Source organism: Anser cygnoides, chromosome 2 (genome assembly GCF_040182565.1).
Source record: "Anser cygnoides isolate HZ-2024a breed goose chromosome 2, Taihu_goose_T2T_genome, whole genome shotgun sequence".
NCBI classification, from domain to species: domain Eukaryota; kingdom Metazoa; phylum Chordata; class Aves; order Anseriformes; family Anatidae; genus Anser; species Anser cygnoides.
The window spans coordinates 70,501,274-70,521,401 of NC_089874.1; positions in this window are offsets into that span (position 1 = coordinate 70,501,274).

Below are 20,128 nucleotides of genomic sequence, written 5' to 3' on the forward strand. Positions count from 1 at the left end.
CTCCTGGCCGCCAGGGCACACTGCTGGCTCATATTCAACTTGCTGTCTACCACGACCCCCAGATCCCTCTCTTCTAGGCTGCTCTCCAGCGTCTCATCGCCCAGTCTGTACGTGCAGCCAGGGTTTCCCCGTCCCAGGTGCAGGACCCGGCACTTGCTCTTATTGAACTTCATGCAGTTGGTGATCGCCCAGCTCTCCAACCTATCCAGATCCCTCTGCAAGGCCTTTCCACCCTCATTCGAGTCCACAACTCCTCCAAGTTTGGTGTCATCAGCAAACTTGCTCAAAATACCTTCTATTCCTACATCCAGATCGTTTATAAAAATATTGAAAAGTACCGGCCCTAAAATGGAGCCTTGAGGGACCCCACTGGTGACCGCCCGCCAGCCTGACGCAGCCCCATTTACCATAACCCTTTGGGCCCTGCCCGTTAGCCAATTGCTCACCCATCGTATGATGTTTTTATTTAGCTGTATGGTGGACATTTTGTCCAGTAGGATCCTATGGGAAACCGTGTCAAAAGCCTTGCTGAAGTCCAAAAAAATCACATCAGCTGGTTTCCCTTGGTCCATCATACGGGTGATCTTATCATAAAAGGAAATCAGGTTAGTTAGGCAGGACCTACCCTTCACAAACCCATGCTGGCTGGGACCAATGACTGCTTTGTCCCCCACGTGCGCCTCAATAAGTTCGAGAACCATCTTCTCCATGATTTTACCAGGCACTGACATGAGACTGACAGGCCTGTAATTGCTAGGGTCTTCTTTCTGACCCTTCTTGTAAATCGGCACAACATTTGCCAGCTTCCAGTCTACCGGGACCTCTCCAAATTCCCAGGATCGTTGAAAAATAATTGAGAGAGGTTCCGCGATGACGTCCGCCAGCTCTTTCAGCACCCGGGGATGAATCCCATCCGGACCCATGGACTTGTAGGGATCCAGGTGGAGTAGCAAATCCCGCACACGTTCAGGGTCAGTTGGGAGTTTGTCATCCCCACCATCCCGGTCCTCCAGCTCAGGGCACCCTGGGTCCCGAAGCCCATCATCGGCATTGAAGACAGAGGCAAAGAAGGCGTTAAGCGTCTCTGCTTTGCCTATGTCATTGTCTGTGAGGAGACCTTCCCTATCAAGGAGCGGCCCTATGTATTCTTTAGTTCTCCTTTTTCCATTCACATATCTGAAAAAGCCCTTTTTATTTTCTCTCACAGACACTGCCAGCTTCAACTCTAGGTGTGCTTTGGCCACACGAATTTTCTCCCTACAAACACGAACAGCATCCCTGTATTCTTTCCATGACACCTGGCCCTCCTTCCAGTAGCGAAACACTCTCTGTTTCCACCTAATCTCCATTAGAATGTTCCTGGTCAGCCACGCCGGCCTCCTGCCCCGCCTGCCTGACTTGCGATATTTAGGAATTGCTTGATCTTGTGCTTCTAGGAGGCATCGCTTAAAGAATGACCAGCACTGGTGGACATCGAGGCCTTCAAGAGCAGTTTCCCAGGGGACCTTGCTGACTAGTTCCCTGAGCAGCCTGAAGTCCGCTTTCCCCATATCTAGGGATGAGGTTTTGGTGGCACTTTTCCTTCTGTCACCGTAAATTTTGAACTCAACCACTTCATGGTCGCTATGACCAAGGCGGCCACCAATCACCACATCTCCCACCAGACCCTCTCTGTTTTCTAGCAACAGGTCTAGGAGGGCACCTTTCCTAGTTGGCTCCGTTAGCACCTGCACCAAGAAGTTATCATCTAGGTGCTTCATGAACCTCCTGGACTTGCTCGTGTCAGCCGTGTGGCACTCCCAGTTAACGTCTGGCAAGTTGAAGTCCCCCATAAGGACAAGGGGAGTTAATCTCGAGGCCTCTCTTAGTTCTGTAAAGAATAATTTATCGGCGCTATCGTCCTGGCCAGGCGGTCTGTAATAGAATCCCACAACGACATCCCCTTTATTCGTTCGTCCCTTGATCCTTACCCAGAGGCTCTCAACTGTGCCATCGCCGACCTGAAGTTCCACACAGTCCAGCCCCTGCTTCACATACATCGCCACCCCACCACCTCGCCTACCCTGCCTGTCCCTCCTGAAGAGCCTGTAACCATCTATCGCAACACCCCAGTCACAGGACTCATCCCACCAGGTTTCGCTTATGCCGATGATGTCGTAGTTGCGGGACTGGGCCAGGACTTCTAGCTCATCCATTTTATTCCTCATACTGCGTGCGTTCGTGTAGAAGCACTTCAGGTGCGTCTCCTTACACTCAGCACCTTGTGGATCTGCCCGAAGGACCTCACTGGCACACAGCCCCCCTGATTCTAGCGTACCTTCCCTTAGGTCTTCACCGGCGTGCCTGGTTTTAGCCCCTTCCCCCTTCGACTCTAGTTTAAAGCCCTATCTATCAGCCCTGCCAACTCCTGACCAAAGATCCTTACCCCTCTCCGAGAGAGGCACATCCCATCCGGTGCCGTCAGGCCCTGTGTAGCATAGACCTTCCCGTGATCAAAGAACCCAAAGTTCTGCCGGTCACACCAGTCTCGAAGCCACGAGTTTATGTGAACAGCACGCCCTTCAGCTTCGATCCCCCCTATCGGAAGGACAGAGGCAAACACAACCTGAGTCCCTGATCCTCTAAGTAGTCGCCCCAAATCCCTAAAGTCTCTTTTGATCGCCTTCGGACTTCTCGTTGCTACTTCATCGCTACCAGCCTGAAAGACCAGTAGCGGGTAGTAGTCAGTGGGCCGTACCAGGCGCTTGACTTTCTTGGCGAAGTCTCTCACCCGAGCCCCAGGGAGGCAACAGACTTCTCTGCGGGTTGGGTCCGGTCGGCATATCGGTCCCTCTGTCCCTTTCAGAAGGGAGCCCCCCATAACAATAGCCCTTCTTTCTTTTTTGAAGGATGATGTGGCAATGCGATGTGTAGGTCGCCTTGTCTTAGGCGCCCCCTCCAATTGGGACGGGATTTATCTACTTTGTCATTCAGATTGTCTTGTTCTAGTCCTTCATATCAATTATTTAAGGATAGATGAGAAGGTGAGGTGGGCAGAGAGAGGGCTCGCCTACCACCCCGAATAGGCACCTGCCTCCATTCCCCCCCTTGATCTAGGTCTCCTCCCGCTGCCTGGCAGGAGGAGGGAACCTCCGTCTTCTGCATAACAGGAGACGCCTGTGCTGTGGCAGGCTCGTGAGCCTGCCTCAGAGAGGGTAGAGTGCACCTCCACCAGTCAATTTCCATCTCCGATTCCCTGATGCTCCTGAGCCTGTTCACCTCCTCCCGGAGCACCGCTACCTGGCTGAGCAGTTCTTCAACCTGGGCACACCTCCCACAGGCATACCCACCACTGCTGTCGGAGACCGACAGAAGGCTGGGGCACACTCTGCAGCCCAGGACCTGGACGGCTGCGTGTTTCCCGGAGCCCTCCGTCTGAGTAGCCACCCTGGTGACCGTGGCTGGAGATGCCGCACGAGATGCGGAGGCCACGGTTTTCTGCCTGGTTGATACCATGGTCAGGTTCTACGCAAGCAGGTTACAAGCACCGAAGGGAGAGGCAGCTGCAACAGAGCGACGATGGGTCCCCGCCCTTCCTGCCCGCGCTCACTGCCTCGCTAACTGCCGCGTCACTCCCCCCGCTTCACTCCCTGTTTCCCTGTTTGCCGGCCCTGTTCGCCGCGCTCCTGGTCACTCGCGCTCCCTAAGGGCTGCCTTTGAATGGCCGGGGGGAGAAGCTGTCACTGACGCTGCTGGCTCCGCCTACGCCTCGTCAGCCTCCCTCACGAGGGCTGACGGTGCCTGGCGGCTCCCTCACGTAGGCTCGATGCCCGAAAAATAGCCCTGCCTGTCCCGATCCCGCGCTCCGCTGCAGCACGCGTCTGCCCCGGAGCCGGTCGCCTCGGCAAGTGGCGGCAATTACCTGAAACCCTTCTCTTACCACACCAAAAAATTAAGCCAAGACAAAAGTTTCCCTTACAGCACATTCAGTTTAGGTCCCAAACCCAGGCTGTGAATGAGGAATGCTCTGTTCACCATAAAGCAACATCATCATTTCTGCTGCTCCTCAGCCTCCCTGTTCCTCTGCACGTGTGTTTTGTTCCAGTTTGAATGGAGGAGCCCCAAAGACACAGAACAAGGAACAGAAACAGATGACAGAGAAATAAACCTCCTTTGTCAAGTTAACTTGCTGATATGCTCAATAACATAGTTCTTTTTAAAAGTAAAAATGCACACATTATTAATGCAGTTTCCCAGCAGCTGGCCATTCTTTTAAGTTGTCAACCCATTGAGAAAGCAGATATTTAAGTCTTTAACTACCTTTATGTAGAACTATACTGAACCCTCAATCAATTGAATTTTCAATAGCTGTTTGATTTCCCAACAGGAATAATTTTATAGGCTAGCTTCCTATTTTCTCTACTCACTACTGAATACAAGATCATTACCATGTTCAGTGTTTTCTGCCATGTATGCAAAGCAAAAATATAGGAGTCCTTACTTCATATATGCAATCCTGCAATATATTGGATACTTCTCTTCAGATCCAGTGATGTGCGTATGAATGTCCTTCATTTCAAGGATACTTCCCTGAATTATTGTAGTGCTCTTTAAAAAGCAGGGAATAATTAATGTGCTTAAAGTTGTGTGCTTTCTTAAGCTCTTTGCTACTGTCAGGTGCTCTGCTCAGGCATGCTTAAGAGGATGCAAATTTTTGGACCTATGCACTACATTTATGTGGCAAGGTTTTGGTATTGGGGGGCTGCAGGGATGCCCTCTGTAAGCAGGGCCCAGCAGCTGCCCCATGTCAGAACAGAGCCAGCTCCAGCCGGCTCCAAAAGGAACCCACCGCTGACCAGAACTGAGCCAGTGAGAAATGTTGTTTGCATCTCTGTGAGAGCAGATTAAAGGGGAAAAAAAAAAAAGAAAAAAAAAAAAAAAAGCTAGTAGAGCGAGGAGTGAGAACCAGCCCTGCAGCCCCCAAGGTCAGTGCAGAAGGAGGGCAGGAGGTGCTCCAGGCACAAAGCATGCCGTTCCCCTGCAGACTGTGGAGAGGCCCCTGGTGGAGCAGGCTGTCCCCTTGCAGCCCATGGGTCCTACATGGAGCAGATCTCCACACTGCAGCCCATGGAGGAGCCCCCGATGGAGCAGGAGGATGTGGCCTGGAGGAGGCTGCGGCCCATGGAGAGCCCCCGCAGGAGCAGGCCCCGGGCCGGAGCTGCAGCCCGTGGAGAGGAGCCCACGCAAGAGCAGGGGGTCTGGGGGGAGCTGCCACCCGTGGGGGACCCGTGCTGGAGCAGCTTGCTCCTGACGGATGGACCCCATGGTATGGAGCCATGTGGGAGCAGTTCTTGAAGAGCTGCTGCCTGTGGGCAGCCCCCGCAGGATCAGTTTGGGAAGGACGGCATCCCGTGGGAGGGACCCCACATGGAGCAGGGGCAGAGAGTGACTGTGAAGGAGCAGTGGAGACGAAGCATCAGGGACTGACTGCAGCCCCCATTCCCTGTTCCCCTGTGCCACTCAGGGGGAGGAGGTGGAAGAGGGTGGGTGAGAGGTAGGTAGTTTTAGTTTGCTTGTGGCTTCTTACCGTTCTAGGCAATAAATTACACTAATCTTCCAATCTCTAGTCTGTTCTGCTCATGACAGTAATTGGCAAGCGATCTCCCTGTCCTTACTTGACCCATGAGCCCTTTTTCATCATGTTTTGTCCCCGTGTTCTTTTGAGGAGGGGGAGAGAGAAAGCGGCATGGTGGAGCTGAGCTACCTACTGGTGTGAAACCACCTCAACCTAACAGACTGGAAGTACATCAGCGTCAAAAACAAACAAACAAACAAACAAAAAAACACTCATTTTCCTCATTTTCTGTGAATCACGGCAGAAGTTCCTCACTGGTGTTCAAAGTCCATTGTAATCACTGAAGCTACTTAATGATCATATCAACAGAGCCCATATTTTAAAGATGCCTTCTTCATTTGTGAGACACCCAGAACTGGAAATTGGACTCGTGTTACTTACTCTTTTCAGTGATCTTTTCATATAATCTTTACACAGATTTTTGAAAGCCCTTCTAATTAGACCAGGAGCATTTCAAGCCATGCAATGTGTTGCTATGTTCCTGCCGTAGACGCAGAAAGAAATGGCTATCCAGGCTTAAATGTGTGGCTACTGCTGTCTTAAACAGGAAGGATGGTTTCAGTGAGGTTTTCGGCCAGAAATCTGATTTTCTACTTGTTTTTATAACACAGCAAAATGAGCAGTCATGAGGCAAGCCCATGACAGGTTAGAAATGAGAAATCCTGAGGGCTATTAAACTTTCTAAAAATGTTCCCAGTGGATCAGCATAGACTTACCCAGTGCCTCTGTTTCTGTATTTGTGATATAGTGGGAGCATTCACAGTGTTCAGTGCTTTATTCAGTGAACTCTTAACAGTTTGGTAGTAACCTTGGCTGACACAAAAACAAGGAAGGACATCACAGCACCGGCATTCCTGAAGCAGGATTTCAGCTTATTTTGTACTTGTTACATTTTTCATGATAATCATTTTACAGACTCTTGATTTGCCTTAAGTTTTTTGTTGTTCATTTTGGTGGTTATGTTACTTTTAAGAGGGGACTGTTTGCTTTTAAGTCAATTGAAAAAAGCAGGCATTGAAAGAGAGACAAGACAACATTTTTTCCTCAGTCTGTGCATAAAATCAGAGCAGCCCAAAGCAGTATTAATTTGCCCAACACACAACACAAGCATAAGTAACCAAGTGAAGTAAAATGCAAAAGGTCAGGTTATTCATAGTCAGTCTGCCGAAATCCAGCACAGTGCATGAAAATGAGAATGGCCAGGTCATATTTTGCGCTTGTAAAGTTTGGTTTTACACCACAAAATGAGAATTTGAATCCAAAGGAAAGGAATGAGTCCATGCCCAGTGTTAAGAAGATAGAAAATATCTGTACTGGGTAGTAAGAGACACCTTCTAATCATCAGAGCTTTGAATGGACAGGCAGGCAGGACCTGCATCCATAACTTATGCCCTGAATGGCATGTATAATTGCTGTTGACAATATAAAATTTATTCTAGATTTATACTGGAGTTACTGAGAGCAGAGGTCAGTCTTTCAACGTGAAATAGGTCCCCTGAGAAACACTGCAGGGTATCAGAGAGTGACAATTTGCATCATAAGAGCTTCGATGGCACTGACATCGGTAAGTGCCCTGTCAGCATTCTGAAAGAAAAGTAGGCACAAAGTATGCAGATTTTCATTCAGTGCCTTAAATACTTAGCACTGGAGGAAAAGGTTGAGTCCAGGCATCAAGGAAACCATACAGCTCTGTCTTTCTGTCCCAAGACCTGCCGTACCATCACCAACCTATAAAAACACCGACATAAGCCCTCATGGGACCAACGCCTTTTGCAAGGAGCACTGATGCAAATGCTATCTGTTAAAGTACTCTAATGCACTTTTCACAGATGCTCCAAGATTATTGGAAGGAAACTTGGAGGAGTTTCTCAGCCTCATATCTCTATAGAGACAAAAAATATGCAAAACATTAAACGAATTTGACAGCCTCCTCGAGTTCAAGAAAGGATGGGAAAGAGTAGCAAGAATTAGCATTGCCCTTACAAGTAGCAGCTGCCATCTCCTGCTTTGTTTCAGCACAGAACTTACACCTCTGCAGGAGCACAAAGGAGCCATAAAGCTGCACTGGCTGCCAAGCCAGAGATTCTCCTTGCGCAGGGAGTTCACACACCGCAAAGCCAGAAACACCAACTCCGTATCATTCGTCCCTCCCTGCAGAGGTGATGGAGGCAAATGTCAGCAGCAGCTCACAACTGCAATTCTCCAGCTGCTGGAGCAGCTGCATGGGGCCAGTGCCAATCTGGAAAATATTAGAATAATCTTAAAGCTGCTTTGAATTATTCCAAGAGCTGAACCAGATGGCTTAACTTTCACAGCAGACTGCGCTTGCCCCTCTCTGACCCGCTATCAGGATTTCCTTTTCCACAGCTCAAATCCTTCCTTGCATAGAAAGAAAACCATAGGCACAGGTTATCTTCTCCAGAAGACAGAGCTATGAGGCTGCTGACTGAGTCTGGTACAGGATCTGATTGGGGGCGGGGGGGGGGGGTGGGGGGGTGGGATTACCCAGTTGTGCTTCTACCCAGGTGTGCTTCTACCAGCATATTTTCTTTTTTCATGAGTAGATATTTAGTCAGTGACTGACAGTGCTTCAGGCACTTTAACCAACTGCTGCCCTCATTTAGTGCCGTCTGTCCAGATCTTTTGCTTCTGCCAATCAAACCTCAAGTTTGCCTTTGAAAGTTTGTCTTGGAGTAAAATCCATATTTTTTTGCCACACTGATTCAGAAAGCCATCCGACAGAGCTCTCCTGATCAGCAGGAGGGGACCAAGATATTTCCTGGAATGAAGCTCTTCATTAAAGGACTTTCTCTACCAGGGAAGCACAGTGTAGTTATTACAGCATGTAATTAGAAGTCAAAGGACTGAAGTTTAAATAAAATACCCATGTGACTCAATTATTAACTTTCTTAGCTATTAATTTGCAATATGTACCGACTCATCTCCATCACAGGGATATTGACAGGCTTAATCACTGAATATACCTGACACACTATAAAATATTGAAAAGCTGAATACTTGGTTTTGAGGAGGTGGCCATTTTAGTAAACATAACAGAATGAGGGAGCTAGGAGATTATTAGCTAAAAAAAATAAAATGCATCTGCGGTATAACTTTCTTCTTTCATAGACTTGGAATAAGTTTTCTGGGGGCACATGTAACAATAAGTTGCCCTCTACTACTGAACAATGCTACTATTTGAATTAATCTTGTAATAGTCCTAAAAGCAAATCTGGTTATTGTCAGTCAAATTCATGAACATTTGGACCCAGGTTTCTTCCCCTAAAACAGAAAAATAGTTTTCAGCTCCTACTGAAAGCCTTCTCTTACTTGTAAAAATAATAATAGTAATTATAGAAGGAAAAGAAGGTCCTCAGATGAAATATACACAAAGGACCAGAAAGCACCTGCAGGAGACAGAACCTTTTACTTGATAGGGTATTATAATCCTTGGAAGTAGCATACGCTCCTGTTTTGCCTTTACAAGCAAGCCCAGTTTCATTTAATGAAATTGATGTACATTTAATGAAATTAATGTACAAGACCAGTTTAATTTAAAGAGCCATTTAAGGACAACCTGAAAAAAAACCAACACAAACTACAGAATCAGAACGGTTGAGGTTGGAAGGGACCTCTGGAGGTCACCTTGTCCAGCCCCCATAGGGCCACCCAGAGCAGGCTGCCCATGACCACATCCAGTTAGGGTTCGAGTATTTCCAAGAAGGGAGTCTCCACAACCTCTCTAGGCAAGGCATGCTAGTGCTCACAGAGGAAAAGTTATGCTTAGATGGAATTTCTTGTTTGTGACTTCTTCAGTTTGTGACTGCTGCCTCTTGCCCTCTCACAGGGCACCACTGTGAAGAATCTGACTCCCTCTTCCTTACTCACATATTTATACACACTGAAGAGATCACGCTTATCTTCTGAGAATAAACAACCCCAGCCTCTCCCCATATGACACATGTCCCAACCCCTCAATCATCTCTGTCATCCTTTGTCAGACTCTCTCCAGTACCCCATGTCTCTTCTCTACTGGGATGCCTAGAACTGGAGCCAGTGCTCCAGCTGTGGCCTCAGAAGTGCTGCGCAGAGGGGGGCAAGTTTATGCTTGTCAAAACCTCATTAAGCACATTTAAGCAAGCACGTTATTCTTTGATATTCTCAATCTCATTATCTAATGGTGCCTTGGTGCCTGGAATTACCAAGACTTTGCCTCAGTTCTTACATGCACTGATGTTTATGGGACAGGTCCCATGAAAATGTTGTCCCTCCAAAGCCTAGGGAGGAACAACCCATTAAGAGCAGGGACTGCAGACAGAGGAAGAGCAGATGCAGTAAGCAGCAGCCACTTGTAAAACAGCTTCTTAAAAACAGTTCCTGCTTTCCTCTCTAGGAGTCAGCAAGCACAACGGTTTGAAAACAATCCCCAGGAGAGTGCAGCTTTGTCCTAGACCAGTCACAAGAGAACATAAATGAGAAGTTACTGCAATAGCACATGCAGCTGAAAGACATTAGTGAGGAGATTCATATTTCCATTTTAAGGCACCAGTTCAGTAGTGCATTTTAAGCAGGCAGTGTATTTATTATTATTCTAAAGAAACAGTGAGCTTAATTACGTATTACAGACGTAGGAATACAACTTATACTACGGTCCTCTATGCTATGTGCTACACAGGCTGGAGAGGCTGTGCAGGCTGGAGAGATTAGCTGTTTCCATCCAAACAGTTCAACAAAGATTCAAAATTTCCAAAGTGTGAATGCCTCCTGTGCCCAGATACAAAAATCTCTACCCAGTGAGCCTCCCTTAAGACCCTGGATATTGCAGAATGCTACAGTGGAAGTAAAAAAGAATGCAAGACTCAAATTCTGAGCAAAATTGTGCTGTAATATTACTGTAACATTAAAATACCCAATGCCAAACCTCATGGGTGGGAAAAGATATATCACAACTTTGCTTCCAAAATTTTTCCAGAGTTCTATTTATCTCTGACTTTTCTCTGTTTGCTTTTACCTCTTCATGTGATGTGTTGCAGATTTTCCTTGCTATTCAAAACACTCTAATAGCAGGGACAGGTTTTGGAAAAAAAAAAAAAAAAAAGATATGTCTGTAACAAGGAAGGACCTATTCATCTACTCATGACATGTCCATGGTTATAAAAGGAGCACAAAATGCTGAAGGTTATGGAGAAAGAACAAAAGATCACCTTTTCACTATGAGCATAAGGAAACAGCACATTTACTATGGAATTGCTGAAAATGCTAAGCAAAATCAAGAGAAGTAAACAATGTCAGGAGCCTGGGGACAGGGTAACAAAAATGAAACAATTCATAGCGATTTACAGTGTAAGCCATCAGGCTAGAACTCAAAAAACAGCACAGAGGCACAATGTAAAACAGACAACCTTATTCACAGAACAACAAATATTGGAAAGGCTGTATCTCACAGTCACAGCATAGTTTGGGGAGAGAGGAGGGGTTAGCCGATGGAGTCACTTAGCTGTGGAAAATCCTTTCCTATTTTGTGGTTTTACATAGCATTATGCATGCCCTTCAGGGCAAGAACTGATGTAAGCAGTGGAAAATCATCTGGCCTGTGGATGGACTTAATGTGAGATAAGCTATATGGCGTGGAAACACATCTAGCATGCTTGGAAAGGAGTAAGCACTTGAGGGCTTCACGGCATGTTTATAGACTCAGCCAGCAAGACAAAGGTCATCTTGTCTTTTGAACTGCAAGACTTCTCAGGACAATATATCTTTCACTAATCAGTAAATAACCAGGAGGCCACAGTGAAGTCCTGGCTTTGACTGGCTTCAAGATCCTACTGCAACCTATATGTCAGCCCACTGCAGACATGTCTTCAGCAGGACCAGAAGGTGGGCCTTGATCTCTGCAGAGGTAATCCAGAACCTGGATCATCTTCCTTACTGAAAAAAAAATACTTTTTTAAGCAGCCAAAACACCATGAAAAACAAACAGAAATTACTTGGGGGGGGGGGGGGGGGGGGGCAGAGGGAAGCTGAACAGGTTATGGAATAAAATTTGCGTCTTACAAATACCACAGGTTCTAGATGCAACCAGTGTGGACTAGAGAAACAACCTGAAAATAAATCAGAAAATGCTTGACTTCAGAAACTATGTCAGTGGCAAATGGGAATTAAGGTCTAATTATCACACCAACATGTTTCAAAAATTAAAAATAAATAAATAAATAAACATTTTCTGCTACTGTCACAGTGTCAAATATCTGCATGTTCGAGCAGATGTCAGATATTGTAGAGGCATATATGTACTTGCAACTTTAAACAGAAAAATGTCTAAAATTGGAGGCTTAATCTGTTGCCCTAATTGCAATATACACATAAATCTTAGCTGGAGAGAAAAGTGCTGATTTCATCTTTCTCTTTTTCTACATGCAGAACCTGACATCTGAGTACAAATAAACTGAACGAATCAATAGCATTTTTAGATACTTCCAGGACCATCCCTGAATGCCATTATTTTTCCTTTTCATCTTAATACTGTTATTTGCAAACGTGAAGAGTGTTTTATAAATTATTGCACTTGTACTGCAGTTAGCAGTAATAACAGAATCCTTTACTGAGACTATTTAATGTCTCACTTCAAACTTATGGACTATTTTTCTTCAAAAGAATATTTGTGGAAAGAGCCCATCAATGACATTTAAAGACTGCATAGAAACCACATTATTATTGTTGTTGTTATTGTTATTGTAGTCAGTCTCAAGACAAATGCAGATGTAAACAAAGTGGGTTCAGCCAGAGGTAAGGCATTTTAGTAAAAAATCCATGTGTAAAACAGTGCAGAAATGACATGTCTAATGTGAAAACATTAGACTTCTTAAAGGCATCCTTATAGAGATGGATCTTTAAGAGAGACCTAAATGTCAAGAAACCGTATGCCCTGGAGATTTGCTTAGGCAGGTGCATTCATTCACCCACACATGACCAAGGACTGCAGAATCTGGCCCTGAAGCTAACACTCCAGCCACCTCCTTTCACAGCACCAGCTGATACTGAGTTGTACCCCACGTACGTGCAAAAGCATAAGTCAACAACAATGCAGTTGGTTTTGTAATTAAAAAGAGCAACATCTCTCACATGGTGCAAATCATGAAGGAAACTGGGATAAACCAAATCATCTTCCTCTTTTGCCCACCATGCAGATAACCAGTTTTGCCATTTTTAAATCAATTATTTCTTATGATACATGTCATGCAACCTATTGGTTTAGCCAAGAAGTCAAAGGGACTCTAAATTCCAGAGAGCTCCTCTGTCAGCGCAAAGGGCCACAGCTCCACTGAAGTCCTCAAAGCTAAGACACTCATAGAATCATAGAATATCCCAAGTTGGAAGGGACCCACAAGGATCATCAAGTCCAACTCCTGGCACCACACAGGTCAACCCAAAAATTCAGAACATGTGACTAAATGCACAGTCCAAACGCTTCTTGAACTCCGACAGGCTTGGTGCAGTGACTACTTCTCTGGGTAGACTGTTCCAGAGCACAACAGCCGTCTCAGAGAAGAACCTCTTCCTGATGTCTAGCCTGAACCTCTCCTGCCGCAGCTTGACAACAGTCCTGCAGGTTCTATCACTGGTCACTTTCTCTTAACTCTGCTCAAACTCTGTCTTGATGTGTGTGCCAAACACATAAAGCAGTTCGCAAATAACAAGCTACAGTAAAGGGGACAATACTACGTCCTGTGTCTGGTGTGAAAGCACCAATGAAAAGTAATGCACATGAGGAAAAAAAGATCGCTAATATTAAAGACTGAGGTGGTGGGCTCAGAACTAGCTATTACCGCTTCAGAAAAAGATGCTGGAGTTATACCAGATAGCATTATGAACATGTCAGCTCACTGCTCAGTAGTTGTCAAAAAAGCAACCAAAATGTTAAAAATTATTAGGAAAAAAATAGAGAACAAACCCCAAAGCAATCATTCTGCCTGTATCTTTATTACTGTGTTGAATTCTGCTCTCCTCATCTCAGAAAGAATGTAAGTAGAAGAAACACACAGAAAAGTGATAAAGATGATCAAAGGTTTGGCACAGCATCTAAACAAGGAACAACCAAAACATTGTGATTCCTCAGTCTGATAATGGAGATCGAGAATGAGAGGGGTTGGCAAAATCAGAAAGGGTATAAAGAGAAGAGGAGACAACCGTTCATTTTCTGTTCTAGTATAAGAACTAGTAGGCATCAAACAAAGTTCTCAGACTGAAGACGTACCTTCTAAACAAATAACTGAATGTGTAGCCTGGCTGTATAAGTTGCTATGAAGCTTGTAGAATTTGGCTAAGATGCTACAAAGTTACAATTGCAAAAGCCAATCACAAAAATTCATGGAGGGGGAAAAAAGAAGTCCATCAAAGGCTGCAAAACACGCAAACAGCATACCAGGCTGAGGACTTGAAGCCACTGGAGGCTAGGAGAGTGTACCAGCAAAGTACTGAACGCCTGCCCAGTACTTTATATATCAACCTGTAACCATTACCCAACATAAGATGTGGTGACATATGGACTAGTACAGCCATTACTGTACTCTGCTCAACCTCTTTCAATAAGAGAACATGAGAGGGAAGCAGGGATTTCTTGCAAACACAAGGTTTCCTTAGGCAGAAGGGCACTTAACGTGCTTAATTTTAAGCTCATACTTAGGTCTTATTAAATTTAATAGAACTGAGGTACAGGCATAAATCCTCCCTTAAACTGAGGTGTTTTCTGGGATCAGAGATTTTGTTATTACTATTCATATCAAGGTCTTTGCACAACTGCCTTCACCTTCTGTTGTCATTTTCCCAGGATAAAGCTAAATGTGCATAGTGCTGCAACAATTCGTTACGGGCAGACTGAACACAAACTTCTGTGATTTAATTATGTCAAAGCTCTATTGTCAGAGTTGATTGTTACTATTGCATGGTAGTTTGTCAAACAAAGATTTTATCTCCTATAGTTCTATCCACAATTCTTAATATTCACTTTTTTATTATTATTTTGCTATCACGCTCTAATTGAGCAGATGCAAACATCCAAAGGGATTTTCTTTAAAAAAATAAATTATGATAAGAAACAATGAGTCTAACGTATTTTTATTTAAAATATTCATTGATAATGTTCCATTCAGAAGATAAAGAACAAGAAAAAAGTAAGGACCTAAAGGAATTTGTGTGTTCAGCAATGCTAATGACTAAGACTCTGGTCATGTTTTCTAGGTGTAATAATATATCCTATAGCCTTTTGGACTAATCAAACAAAAGTAGGGGATTTATGTTCCAGTGTGCTTTAAGAAGAGAGCTTAGAAGATTCCCAGAGTAATTACATTTGACATCCAAAGCTATTTGATTGCAGTTTCTGAACATTTTTACCACATTTCTATTCAGCATATGGCAATCTGAATTATGTGATGTTTTGAAGCTGATTTATACATGGTATTGGTCTTTTCCTTCTTCTTTCTTGTTCTGCAGTGCTGATTGCTTTCATATCACTAAGGCAGAAACATTGTGAGTACATTCAAAATTGCCAGCATTACAAAAATCTCAGAGTCACTGGCATGTTGGGAACTATTATGTAGTATTTGGGGACCTGAAATTTAAGGGGAAGAAATGGAAACCTTATTGTATACTAATGGCAAGCAATTTTCTGCCACTGCAAATTTTGCTAGGACAGTGTGAAAGCTGCTGCTAATATATTTTCAGAGGACAAAATGCTGATGTAAATACCTTTGTGAGATTGTATTATTCTAATGATTTTATTTTTACTAATATGATACGGCACAGCTGACACAAAGGCAATTTTAATCCTCTTTCCACTCATCTAATTCCTGCTCTTTCACCTCACTTTTCAATCATTTTACAGGTGCTGTGTATATGCTACTCTGCTGTATTATTCAGCTGCAGAGAAAACTAGTATCTTCAGCAATTTCTGATAGCTAAAGGATGAGGCACTTTTACAGCACAGTGACAGAGTCAGGCTACCAGTTGTTGCCTGACCCAATGATGTGAAAAAAGCCAAGAGTGGACAGTGCAGACATTCAGCAATACCGAACCCACTGCCATGGAGCATCTCAGACTTGCAGCCATGACATCAATTTTGACAGGACAGGGACTTCTTAGCTCTCTGGGAAAAGCACCATTTGTACTTAAGTGGATGCTCCAGTTCACATGCCATCTATTTTTGCACTCAGGATTTCTAGCCAACGTTTGTTCTAGCACTTCCCTGACAGTGGTTAAGGAAGCAATAAAAGCCATTTTGTTCAAAACCTATAAAGATATTTCATGATAAATGCCCTCACCTTCTCACTACAACTGCTGCCAGCCCTTATTGGAGTGGGAATTAAACTAAGACCTTAGCGAGTGTAGGGTACAGGGCTGGATTTGTCCTCACCTGATTAACACAGTTCTTGCAAGCGAGAACTGTCCAACCCTGACTTGCTTTATGGTCTTAAAAAAAAAAAAAAAAAAAGGCCTAATCACTGGTGCAGTCTTTGCAGCACTGAGTACTGGCAGTATAGTGGTACAGAGGAGTGGGACCAGTGTGGCTTACTAAATCCAGCTATCAGAGTCCAAGATGCTGAAGATGAGGTGCCTGGTGATTCACTGCTCTCGAGGCCTCGTAGCAAATGTTCGCACACGTCTTATTAGTTTCTGTGCTGTCTCTTCCCCACCTTCTATCTAAAAATCAGCACAGGGGTCACTGAGCAATGCTCCTGACAAGGTCCCTGCATCAGCCAGCACAGTAGTCCTCTCACTGGCAGCTCCACCTGAGTGCTGGCGAGTGCTTAGCCAGAGCATCCTCCAGCACTGACTTCAAGAGAGGCATTGACAGCTGGGAAAGGTCTGCTCTACACCTTTTTAATAACCAGCTCCTCAGGAAAGAGAGGGAGCAAGCTCTGAGTTGGTAGACAGTGAGAGGGAAGGTCAGGAATCCTTCTCAGATAAGTGCAAACTTGTATTTTGAAGATTTGGGGAGGGTAAGCCAGTCCTTCTCACTTTGCAGAGCCATTAGCTTAGGGTTCTTTGTCATGAAAGCAAACAAACAAAAAAGCTTTTAATAAATGGAGTAAGTCAGTGCCTTTGTTACCAGATCTGTATTCGGCTATTGTCTGGAGCTAAATGCAATTAAAACAGGGATTATTCTTTGACAGCTGTTCTTGTGGTGATACGTATGTGTAGTCAAATTTGGCCGTGCTTTCAGAAGTGGATCCATTTTTTATCAATTTTTTACCTTGTTATAATAAGAAGCAAATGATTTACAATGAATTATTTATTTGATTAATTTCATCCTTTTTTCTTTTCTATCAATGAATTGTCCACAGACAGCATGTTGAATTCTTGAATTCATTTTTAATTTAAATAATATATTTGATGATTAATTCTGGGTATGTAAATTATTCATCAGTTGCTAATTCACAACTCAAAATTTGTTCCGTGGCATGCTATTATGAGACTCAGAAGACACGTGCACTCTTTCCTTCTCCCTCTTTGGCATGCTATACCTAGTACTGTATTATGAAAATTTGTGAATTTTACTATTAAGTATATTGCATATAAACTATATATATATATATATATATATTGTCTTAGAGTTAAAATTTGAATTTAAAAAAATAACACCTCCCAGTGCTAAGCTTTACAATTTGAACCCTAACATGATTTTAAAAGAAACTTAAAATCAAAAACCAGGACAGGAAAAAATTCCTGCAGAAATTTAGAATATAATTCTGTTGAGACAAAGTGTTATAATGGGCTAGAGAATGATTTGGATAAGTTCAGTGCTGGATACTTTTATACAGCTTCTCAAACCAGATGTCTGCAGTGATTTGTTTCCATAGGAATGCATCATCCTGTTACCATCCTTTAGCTGAAACAACAGACAATTCCTAACCTGTTTCTGGAAACACAGACAAAAGCAGTTGCAAGCACAGAAATTCATCTTAGTCATGGAAGATGTATGATACTATAATATCCATCACCTCATTCTAAGCTGCCTTTTTTGTCTCATCGTATACAACTTAAAGCACCATGCCACCAAAAAAAAAAAAACAACCCTGCTATCCAAAGAACGTTTCTCCTGAGGTAAGAATGGGTTCAAAATTTTAATAATTTATTTGGTGACAATTTCCTGGCATGCAGCGACTCATTACTTGCAAATTGCAAATATTCACAAGTTGCCACGCTGCAATATGGCACGCTTTCTGTGATGTACGGGCATCTAAGCCTTCAGATCCCACAAACAGACTTATGTAGCTACAACATTCACATTTATACAACTGTTAGTACAGAACTCTGTCTTACCAGGTGAAGAAGTTTTTAAGCCTTAGGCTATTTTTAATCTTCTGGATGTTTTTAAGTCGTAAGAAAGGATGCTCTGTTAATTTCCCATTTTAGTCAGCAGGAGAGAAGGCAGACGATATAATAAACACACAGTCAATTGCACATATGATGACTTGTATACTCATCTGTAAACTCTACCACAAACTATTAACAAGCAGCTGCAATGATGAGGGGAAGAAAAAAAAAAGAATTATATAATAGTTCATCATGATAGAAGCTGAGCATTAATACAGATTATTTTTAGCTGGTTCCTATGGAAACATGACTTCTGTGATCACACTATATATGTGTTTCTAAATAACTTTTGAACCTACTGGCTAATTTCAACTACCTCCGACAGAATGGTGGAGTGCTCACGGTAGGTAAAGTCCTCTAGTTTGTGCAGAGCAGTAGGGTATCTGAGTGATTGCCCACACTAGAGAGCAGCTGATGGATGAGCTCAGGCTCTGTTGGTGAGCAGAGCATCTACTGGCTGAGACATGGAAAAAGGTGATGAAAGAAGATGGCATGTATTCCAGTCGTAGAAAAGATGTCCTTTGGAGCTAATAGGCTGCCATGAAATACAAATCTACTGGAAACTAGACTTCATTGGCCCAGGTGCTTACAGAGGTTCTAGTTTGAAAAGTACACAATATTCCGCTCTCCCAGAATTAGTTTACATCTTGAAAAGGGAAGTTGACCTTAACACCGTGCTTTTATTTCAGACATAAAATCAGAAAACTCAAGCCTGTTGTTGCCTTTAACATATTAAACTGCTGAGTATGCCTGATTCTTGATACTGCAAGTGCAAATGCAGAGATTTAACTTTAAAACATACCACTGCAATGTCCTGTTTAAACAGGTTGTGACAGGCCTGGTGCTTACAACTCCTCAAGGACCCTTCTCTATATCCTTTAAATTCTGTCCATGGCCTGGATGGTCTGTAAGTTGCCCTCACTGAGCCCATCAACTTCAGTAGCTCTTTCCCTTCAGAGCCCCAATCTTTCCAGTCTCACGAGGGTAAAAGAGCCTGGAAAGCAATTCAGTCATGTTCAGTCACACTTCAGAGAATGTGCAGCCTGGACAAAGTTTCCCTCTTCTTCTTTCAAGGGAAAAAAGGGAAAGAAGTGGCCAAAGGAAGCGCCTCCATGCTTACTTCCCACCTCCTGGCCTGGCAGAACCAGAAAAATGTCAAACAAAACAACTAATTTTTCTGATGAATGCTGTCCCCTCCAGTGGGTCACTCCAAGCAAGTTCCACCGCACAATCCACGGAGAGCAAGGTTCTACTCATGCCTCTCTCCCACCAGTTTTCCCAGCAGATCGTGAAAGAAGATACATGGTGATAAGTGAGTCTTCCTTCTGCCCACTTGCTCTTCTACAGCTGCAAGGTGAATCCCAGCCGCAGGCCTGAGAAGTGACTTCCCCACAAGGACAGACAGACTCCTGAAGGTCCGGAGCAGCCCCTTAGAACCAGCTCTCATATCCAATGCCAGATCCAAATCTCCTCCTGCAAGGCGGCCAATATTCAAATGGAAAACAAAAAAAAAAAAAAAAAAGAGAAAAAAAGGTCAGCTCCAGAAACCCAGTTCCTTGGTGGCATTCACACACCAGATGAAACCATTCATCGCATAGGGCCGATTTTACCTTTCATCCTGCTTATCCTGACCGTGGATGTGTCCATAAGCCACCACTGTCCCGTCTGACCCCTGAAGGATGCATCATGTGCACCAGGCTAAGAGATCAAAGACCTACAGGCTGTGCTGCACATCACAGGCCACAGCAACCGTGCTGGGAATACATGTACCTAACTTAAGTCTTCTGGATCAGCCTCCGGACTCACCTCTTTTCTCCACCGACCATGCAGAATACAATCAGGTGCTCTGAATGGCAACTAAATGAAATGCCTGCAGCAACCAGAGGAAGGCTGTTAATACCACCTACTTCAGTTCCCTCTCCCTGCTACTCACAATCCTTTTTAACCCTGCAAGGTTTTGAAACAACTGACATATATAACGGCAGCAACTCCACTAAAACTCAACCCCCTGGAAGTTTTAGCAAACGGGATGTGACTTCCACTTTCAGTAGCTTTTATAATATATGTGTTACTATTCCACTGCATGTTATTCCAGTGAATGTCACCCAAATCAAATGCTTTTTATACAATTACAAAAAAAAA